This window comes from Triticum aestivum, chromosome 2B, assembly GCF_018294505.1.
Source record: "Triticum aestivum cultivar Chinese Spring chromosome 2B, IWGSC CS RefSeq v2.1, whole genome shotgun sequence".
Classification (NCBI taxonomy): Eukaryota; Viridiplantae; Streptophyta; class Magnoliopsida; order Poales; family Poaceae; genus Triticum; species Triticum aestivum.
In genome coordinates, this window is record NC_057798.1 from 276,788,513 (window position 1) to 276,797,174 (window position 8,662).

Below are 8,662 nucleotides of genomic sequence, written 5' to 3' on the forward strand. Positions count from 1 at the left end.
GAATCTTGATTTTTTTTGGTGTTTCTATGATTAAATAGATACTTATGTACCTATAAATGATTTTTGGAAAAAATAAAAGCAAACTACAAGGCAGCTACAGTTCAAATTTGACCCGCTTCGAGCTGAATCGGCGAAAATTTGTCTTCTTCACGAGAGGTGGATCAAAACTTTTTACACCCAACCATTTGGTCAGTTGTGCATTAAATGTGGCCTAGTACTTTATAAAAATAATTTGGTCCAATTTTGCAACAAATATTTGGGAGGTCCTTCACAAAAAAACCCTCCTTTTGGGCACTCGAAAAATGGAAAATGGTTTTTTCATCCAAAGAAAGTGAAAACTTTCTTAGGCAATATTGTTTGCCATTCCAATATACACCTTTGTGCATAATACGAGATCATTTGAACAAACTATGCCATGAATGTGGCCATAAGATCGATCATTTGGCTTGAAAGCCATTGATCTCCACACGTGATAGCTCGTTTCTGAGAACACTTTTTTTAAAATAATTGCCTTATTACAAGTTTATTATTTTTCCTGGGAACTTGGCCACATATAATGACATAATGCGAAGGTTTCCCAATTTTTTGATTTTTTTTGAATTTTTTATGCCCGTTTCAAAATGCGGTCAAAACAACGGGAATGACCGTTCCTATCTAATGGTTGAATCTTCGATTTTTTTGATGCTTCTCTGATTAAATATATACTTATGTACCTATAAATGATTTTTGGAAAAAATAAAGAGCAAACTACAAGGCAGCTACAATTCAAATTTGACCCGCTTCGAGCTGAATCGGCGGAAATTTGTCTTTTTCACGAGAGGTGGATAAAAACTTTTTTCTCCCAACCATTTAGTCAATTGTGCATTAAATATGGCCTAGTATTTTACAAAAATGATTTGGTCCAATTTTGCAACAAATATATTATAGGTCCTTCACAAAAAAACTTATTTTGGGCACTCGAAAAATAGAAAATTGATTTTTCGTGCAAAGGAAATAAAAACTCCCTTTGTCAATATTGTTTGCAAATCCATGATGTAAACTTGTGCAAAATATGATATCATTTGAACAAATATTTGATAGAACTTTCACAAAAATACTCATTTTGAGCACTGAAAAATGGAATGAATTTTTTTTATCTTGAATCGATCACGACCAATTTATATGGTCATAAGGTCATCAAATGGTTTGCTGCGTTCTGATTGGACCATGAGCATATCACGCGGATCACGCATCAACCACCGTCGGATGCTTCCGGATCCAACGGCCCAAACCCACCCGAGCCGAAACCCTAGGTCTGTCCTCATGGACATTTTCCACCCACCCCCCGCCTCCATTCTTTCTTTCTTTCTCTCCCTCCACCCTCAGATCCTCTCCCCTCTCCCCCGTGCAGCAAACCCTAGCCCCTCTCTTCCCCGCACAGCCGCCACCCTCGTCCTTTCCTCCGTCCTTCAGATCCGCCGCCACCCACCTCCCCCGCCACCGCCACTACCACCGTCCTTCCCTCTCTGCCTCGCCTCTGTCTCCCACCATCTCCCTCTCCCTCCCTCAGATCCGCCGCCGTCCGCCTCCGCGCGGCCTCCATGCGCACCCCGTCCTCGCCAGCCTCTGCACGCACCCCGTCCTCGCCCGCCTCCGCGCGGCCTCCACCTCCACCTCCAGCCCCACTGCACACCACTCCTCTCTCTCCCCGCGCGACGAACCCTAATGCTCAGATCCAGATCCCTCCCATCGCCGCCACCCACCTCCCCCGTCTCCCTCACCTCGCCGCCGGCTACGACCTCGGCTCTCCCCTCCCCTCCCCCATCAGAAGAGATCCGATCTCCCATCGACATCCTCCTTCCTCCTGCTCTGGGCAACCAGTTCCCCTTCCAACCTCCAACCAACATCCCACCACCGCGCTACCACGCCCTCCCTCCAACCCCTTCTCCAGTGGAACCGCATCTCCCCGAGCGCCGCCGCCGCTGTTGAGCACCCGCCGCCGCAGGGATCCGCGCTGCGTCCCGAGCCAATCGCGCTCTACGACGGAGAGGCGATGGATTCGGCAGGCGCCTCGAAGCCCGAGGAGGAGGTGGTCGCTTACCAGAGCAGCGAGGCCAAGCAGGCGAGGCTGCAGTCCATGCTCGCGGCGCTCCTCGACGACCCCATTCTGGCTGACGTCCCGAGGAAGCCCTCGCTGGCGGACGTGGACACGCTCATCAACCTCGAGCTCGGCAGCGCCATGAGGGTGACCGTCGTCAAGCTGGACAACACCTCATTCAGTATAATATGGCCCTCTTCGAACCTCGCCCACATTTTTGTCCAAATCCCTTATCGTGCGTTTATCCCACATCTCAATTCGTGTTCTTCTTGTCGTTGTGGTGAGTGATACAGATGTCACGGTGTTGAACACTGCTACGCTCAAGGATTTGAAGCTGGTTATCAGGAAGTGATAGTCAGATTTATTTGTCTGAAACTGTGGAAGGATGAATTCTGACATCCATGTCATCTAATTCATTCATGCTGACATGTGTTGATCTAATTAGTTGACATCCTTCGAAATGCTGCCGATTTGTCTTTGCTATTTAATATATCCTATGATGGGCACTAAGGCACTGTTGATCCACCAAAAATTTCTTAGTTTAGATGGGTGTCATTATCTAAATAAGCTGAGGGTCACAAGATGTATGGTATTAACCTGAATTCTTAGTAGGCTCGAGATGTTGAGTCCTAGCTGAAGTCATGTTTTAGTTTGACTTTGCATTGTGTATTGAATAGCTGAATCTATGTACATAAGGTTATTCAAGCCTGCTTGAATTAGATTCCAAGCTGGAGCTTATTCTAATTTTTAGTTTGATTTTGCACTGAACTTGACCTGTTTGGTATTGACTAGCTGAATGTGTGTACACAAGGTTAGTCAAACCCATTCGAATGAAGGTCCCTATCTTAACTAATCTATTTCAGTTAAGCTAAGGAGAATATAATGTTCGAAGGTTGTCCTCTTAAAGAAGTATGAGCTCAACATAGAAAGAATTTTCTCTCTAAGATGTTACACTGGTATCTATATTCTAAACTAGGATCCCATTTCTGTGACTCCATGAAGCTTCGGTCATGTGGTTATAAGTTTATCTAGGACACTACATTGTTTGCCTGTCTGATATAACGAGAGCACTGACTGCAAAGAGTTCTTGGCATCAGTATTTGTTAACGCTAAATTGTCAGAAAGTATTATACCTATTCATCCAAGAAAGGCTACTGTGTAGTATGAGGATTGTAGTGCTGTTAAAATAAACTGTAGATTTGGGAAGGCTCAACTAATTTATTGCTGTGCAGATAGAACATTACTAGATGCTGGGAAAAATAAACTGAGAAAATTACGTGCCGACATACGTGTTCTGTAATTAAAAAGCTTCAGCTGCATAAGTGTAAAACTAGTTAGAGATCCTACCTTATTGAATGTTAGCTATGCTTAATAATATGGCCTTCTAAGTTCTATCACAATGTTACCTCTTCAGCTGTATAATAACTGTCAGGCTTGTATTGTATTCCCCAAAAGTGCCAACTTGTAAACCCTACCTGATGGACGTCATATACTGCTGGTCAAAGGTTGAGACATCGATTCTTATCATGCATAATCTTGACATCTGATGCAATCATACTCTGCATCTGTATTGTTGCTGCAGTTTTTGTAGTTATATTCTGTGTAGAGTCCTGAAACATTTTCCTCACAGGGTGCCACCTTCGGAGAGGTGACAGAAATGACTGACATTTTTGAAGGAAGCATCATACGGCTAGTTAGGAGGCTGGATGAATTTCTGAATCAGGTAAACCACCTGTTGGTTCCGGGCACTAGTACTAAAATCACTTGGATAGAGAGTGTCTGTCTTTGATTATCCCATTTGACTTAAAGTGCATGCGAATAAATAAAAACTGCCTTCAATTGATCCATTAGATCAATGTGCATGTGAATACAAGTGTGACATGTCCTTCTAGCAAAATGTCCATAAACTGTCAACATTTACTCTCAACGTGACATGACTGAATATGGTGAACAAGTTGGGCTGTAGCTAGATATGTAAGAAATGTTATCTATTTCTATTTATCTCCATCTATAGAAGTTGTGATTGTCATCGACTTTCTTCTTTGCCCTTTTCTGCATGCCCAACACTTTACTTTTCTATTACAAGTTCTGTAAATAGTCAAGAAAATAAGCTTGCTTTGTTTTCCTTTGTCGAACCAACCGACTTGATTTGTTTGCCAGCTAAAAGCTGCTGCTGAAGCTGTTGGGGAGGTCAACCTTGAGAGTTTGCCAGCTAAAAGCTGCTGAAGCTTCTTGTTTCCCTTTCATTTGTTAACTTGCACAGGGCATGATTGCTCTATTGTCTATTGTCTAGAAAAACTGATCGCCTACCTGGGTGGCATCTGCATCGTGCTTTCCAGATTATTTGTGTGGTCAAATGAAACGGTGAGTGGTATTAAAATGCTCATGTAGACAGTGTTTAAGCATTAGAATGGTGTAGATAGAGTTGCCCGGCAACTACAGTGTCTGTGATATTCGAGATCCAGCGTAAATAAGTGTTCATCAGAATAGAATGTGATTATTTTTATTGTTCTGGATCTATGACTCCGGTTGCATATCTTGTCAAACTCTTTTAGAGTTATCTTGATGAGTGTCCACGTCCCAATATTATGACTATCTCTAATGAGTATAAATATAAATTAATATAGCTGCCAATTTTAAGACAGAGCAAAGTGTCAATGCATTTCACACTTATTGATTCATTAGGCTCGGTCAGTCGGTCTGATCCTATAGTGTTTAAAACTGATAATTATGATGCATTGGTCCATATGGCCTTGTTTTTTGATGCATATATATATGATGTAGTTGATAGGCCTTGATCTCAACCTCTCAAGTTTATGTTTCCTTGTGTGTAGGTAACTTGTTATTTTTATTGGCAAGCCTGTAATGAATTTATTAGATTTTTGCTCCTATTGCCGTGTACAGTATGTCACAGGCTTGTGGAGCCTGTCATTGTTCTTAGTGTGCTGTTGTGATTCTTGAACGGTGTCAATGGTCGTGTACAGGTTGTCTTTTGTAGTATAAAAAGGGCCACTATCAGCCGTAGGATTGGGATTCATGTTGTGAAGATCATGAATATATATATCTCATTTTGCTGCTCTATGCCTCATTCTAATTCTTCTCTGATTCATGTAACATGATGACAGTGGAAGCCATCTTGTTGTTTTGTTTGTTCCCGGCCTTTACTATGGTCGTCGAGCGAGTCCGACATGTTGTTCATCTAGTAGAGCTTGTTAGGAGTCTGAATCTAAGAACTTGTAGAGCTTGTTAGTATTACAATTGTAGAGCTTGTTACACTTGTAGAGCTTGCAAAGCAGTATGGTCTTCTGTTTTGGAATGGATAGAGCTTGTATTATGTGATCTTGTTGCTCTTATTTATGTATCATGTGTGTTTTTGTCTTCGAAAATCTAAATAATGCTTGAAATATGAAGAATATGAGTTTGAATTGATGGGACCCACTTACCACAACATGACAAATGGGAACCTGTTACTAGAACCTGACAACTGGGACCCATCTGACTAGTGGACCCTTCTTTTGGGAAAAAAGAAAAACTAAATTCATTTAGACAAAAAGGCCACAACCCAACAATAAAAAGGCTGCAATATTGGGCTTGGCCCATGAACCCAACCAAAAATTGACAGACAGAAAAAAACACAAATAGGCTGAATTGTTGGGCTAGGCCCAAGTAGAAAATCGAATTGGACCGGGCTGATTCTTGTGCCACATCAGATTGCCATGTCGGATGCCTACGTGGCCTGGGGAGGCTGCTACTGACCAAAACCAAACAATAGGCGTATTTTGGTCATAAACGTCCACGACCTTCTCACAGAGAAGGTCGTGAATGTCAGTTTACGACCGCCAGCTTTTGACCTTCTGTTTTTGGTCACAAAAAGGTCACAAATGAAAAACAGTGACCTTTGAGTGACCAATAGTCAAGGTCACAAGTTGACATATTTCTTGTAGTGTTAGCACACGTGCGGCTCGATCACGTATCCTCCTCCTCCTTGATCCAGCAAGAGAAGGCGAAGAAGTAGATGGGATCACAACTAGCACGACAACATGGTGGTGATGGAGCGTCGATAGCGCTTCGCTAAGTGTCGTTGGGACGAGGCGGTGGTGTAACGGGAGAGAGAGAGGGACGCCCAGGGGCTGGTGTGTTGATCTATGGATCTCTCCTCCTCTGGTGCGCCCCTCCCCTCTATTTATACTAGATGATACCCCGCGCGTTGCTGCGGGAAATATTGCCTAAATTTGATGTTTTACTCATCAACTGACTCTCCTAAAAGGACAAAATGATGAATAAATGGTTCTTATTTGAACATACATTAGAATGATAGATAGGTAAGTAAGATCAAACCTCCAACTTATATCATTCAAAGCTTGGACAATAGACGAACAATCCGAAAGAGAATTGGTTAAACCCTTTAAATATATGCTACCATCTCCACTATCTCTGCAAGTGGAATAAACTATCAAGCTGCAGCTAAAACTTGAACACCTAGCTACAACCCCAAGTCTTGATTGTGCGCAATCTGCATCCTAACACCCATGTACATTTACTTTAATCAATCCCACAACAGGAGATAAACAAATGTCATACAAATGTCATTAGTCCCGATAGAACCTTACAGCTTTGATCTTATAAATATACATATAGTGTCTAGTTGTACCTGCATCAGAAAGCTCCCTCTTCTGACTAATCTATTCATTGGATAACAAATCTCTACAGAAAGAAAATAAAAAACTGTCATTATGCAACTTGTTCTTAACAATCACTCACTTCGAGTGCCAAAAATAGCTCAATTACATAGATTAAATGCACCAGTAGGATACAATCACGCATGCCCACTGAACGCGTTGCTTTCACACAAAGCCTGAAATTCACAATTTATTGATTCTTCATAGAGGATTAGCAAAGAGAGTTAACACAGAGAGTAGAGAGAGAAACATATTGAGAGAGAGAGATGGAATTAACAGAGAAAAATTCTCCAGTCCACTGCCGCCTAGCTCCTGGTGGTGGCCGATGTTTTGTGCACCTGCAATCAAAGGAGAAGGAATAGTACAGTGCCCTTGGAATCAACTTGGAGAGAGGATTAGCACCAGCACAACCGGCCGGTGCATGCACGCACACCCGGACAGCACACAACACACACGCATGCTCACTCGGCCAGCGAAAAACAGACACACCAAGAAAAAACTCATTACTGCTGCAAGGATTGTTGAGATGATCCAAACAGGCATACATGTCAATTATAGAAACCACATATTGGAATTTAAGGAGAGCATATCCAAATACTGTTGGAAGGATTGTTGAGATGACAACCCAAACAGGCATACTTGTCGTCAATTACAGAAATCAACTAATGGAATGGACATATGCAGAACTTCAGCTCGGATAAGACCTCACGGGCGGTCCTCCTGGACTCATATATCATGAAGATAAACGCAAACTTGTCCCAGTATTTCGCATTCCATTATGACAATTCCTGCAAGAAATAGTTTGAAGAAACTAGCCAAATTAACCAAAATCAGACGAAATCAATCATATCACAAATACAAGGCACCATATGACCTGCGCGGTGGTATCAGCGGCTGTGGAAAGTACAGATGAATGCTCCATTTGTAGTGATGACTGATGGCCTGATGATGAAGTAATGAACTGACTGATACCAACAGACAGAATAACTAATCGACAGGAAACAGAGTTGGAGACGACACTGGAGGTGGTGCCGATGTGTGGGTGGGCGGCGAAGGCCTCCAACCATCCATTCACATCCACCTAGGTTTTATTGTTCGTTCCCGGTCGCAGACATGGCCGGCGCGGAGCACACAGACCATCCAGAGGGATCTAGATATAGACAGAGAGCTGGAGATGGACTCACCTCGATCCAGTGCTAAAGCCCTCCATTCGGTGCTGATGTGTGCCCACTCTCCATAGCTGCCACAAGTCTCGAGAGGGGAGGGAGGAAGAGCACACTCGATTTTCTGTGAGGTGAGGGAACCGCCCTGTCGTCCCCAGGCCTCCGCCGCCTGATTCCCTCAAGCCGCTGCCACATCTTCATACACAGACGCCGCTAGGGAGAAGTCGCCTCGTGAAGTACATCGGGGCGAGGATGTGAAGGAAAACTGTTTTTATTCGAAGCCTTGAAGGCAAATTTTGTGAAGATATATTGATTCAGGGAAGATGAAGAGAACCTTCGGGATAGGCTTCTGAATATGGGCGACGTCACTAGTCCGGCCGGTTGCTCAAATGCCTCCTCAAGTAATCTTATGGAACGTGTGGGATAGTGGGAATTAACTGAAAGTACATAGTGGATGGTGGCTTGAGGTCGCGACGCGCTGGTAAAAAACCATCGGGGGGAAATATGCCAGCAAGGATGCTATGTGAGCCTGGAGAAGAAACAAATAATGAAGAGATGAACTGACGTGGTTGAAAATTGCTGAAGTGGCTAGATGATGATGTGGACGGGCTGCATGTTGAGAGAATTGGAAATAGTGGGGATCAAATTCTTAAGAATGTAAGATATGTGGAGGGGCTAGGAGTCCAGCCCTACTCCTAATAGGAGTTGGCGCCAAGGTGAAGGAGTCCTACTCCTAGTAGGAG

At 43.3% G+C, this 8,662-nt stretch overlaps 2 long non-coding RNA genes across 2 annotated transcripts; one reads left to right on the top strand and one right to left on the bottom strand.

Moving 5' to 3' along the window:
* Positions 1-1,329: 1,329 nt before the first annotated feature.
* Positions 1,330-5,411, top strand: LOC123044740 (uncharacterized). Its single transcript, XR_006420285.1, has 2 exons — positions 1,330-3,800; positions 4,238-5,411. It is a non-coding gene; the product is annotated as an uncharacterized lncRNA (long non-coding RNA).
* Positions 5,412-7,343: 1,932 nt separating this feature from the next.
* Positions 7,344-8,416, bottom strand: LOC123041195 (uncharacterized). The gene is made up of 2 exons (XR_006418410.1): positions 7,941-8,416; positions 7,344-7,698 (listed from the first exon to the last, which is right to left on the bottom strand). It is a non-coding gene; the product is annotated as an uncharacterized lncRNA (long non-coding RNA).
* Positions 8,417-8,662: the final 246 nt, after the last annotated feature.